Raw genomic sequence first — 297 nt, 5'->3', positions numbered from 1 at the left:
GGGCTATCTGCATTGTGTTTTTAATTTGTAATAAATTTGCAAAAATAAAAACGTTTTTGCTTTGTTATTATGGAGTATTGTGTGTAGATTGATGAGGGAAAAATATTTCATACATTTTAGAATATGGCTGTAACGTAACAACATTTGGAAAAAGTCAAGGTGTCTGAATACTTTCAGAATGCACTGTATTGTCATTTTGCTTGTTTGATGGCTCTGCGGACATCGTAGCTTGACTCCTTGTACTAAAAACAAAGGACGCCTATTTAAATATAGGTGTTTCAAGATGGATCGTATAAA

Source organism: Oncorhynchus gorbuscha, linkage group LG18, assembly GCF_021184085.1.
Source record: "Oncorhynchus gorbuscha isolate QuinsamMale2020 ecotype Even-year linkage group LG18, OgorEven_v1.0, whole genome shotgun sequence".
NCBI lineage: Eukaryota > Metazoa > Chordata > Actinopteri > Salmoniformes > Salmonidae > Oncorhynchus > Oncorhynchus gorbuscha.
The sequence above is the reverse complement of the archived record's forward strand: the minus strand, read 5'-3'. Positions refer to the sequence as shown.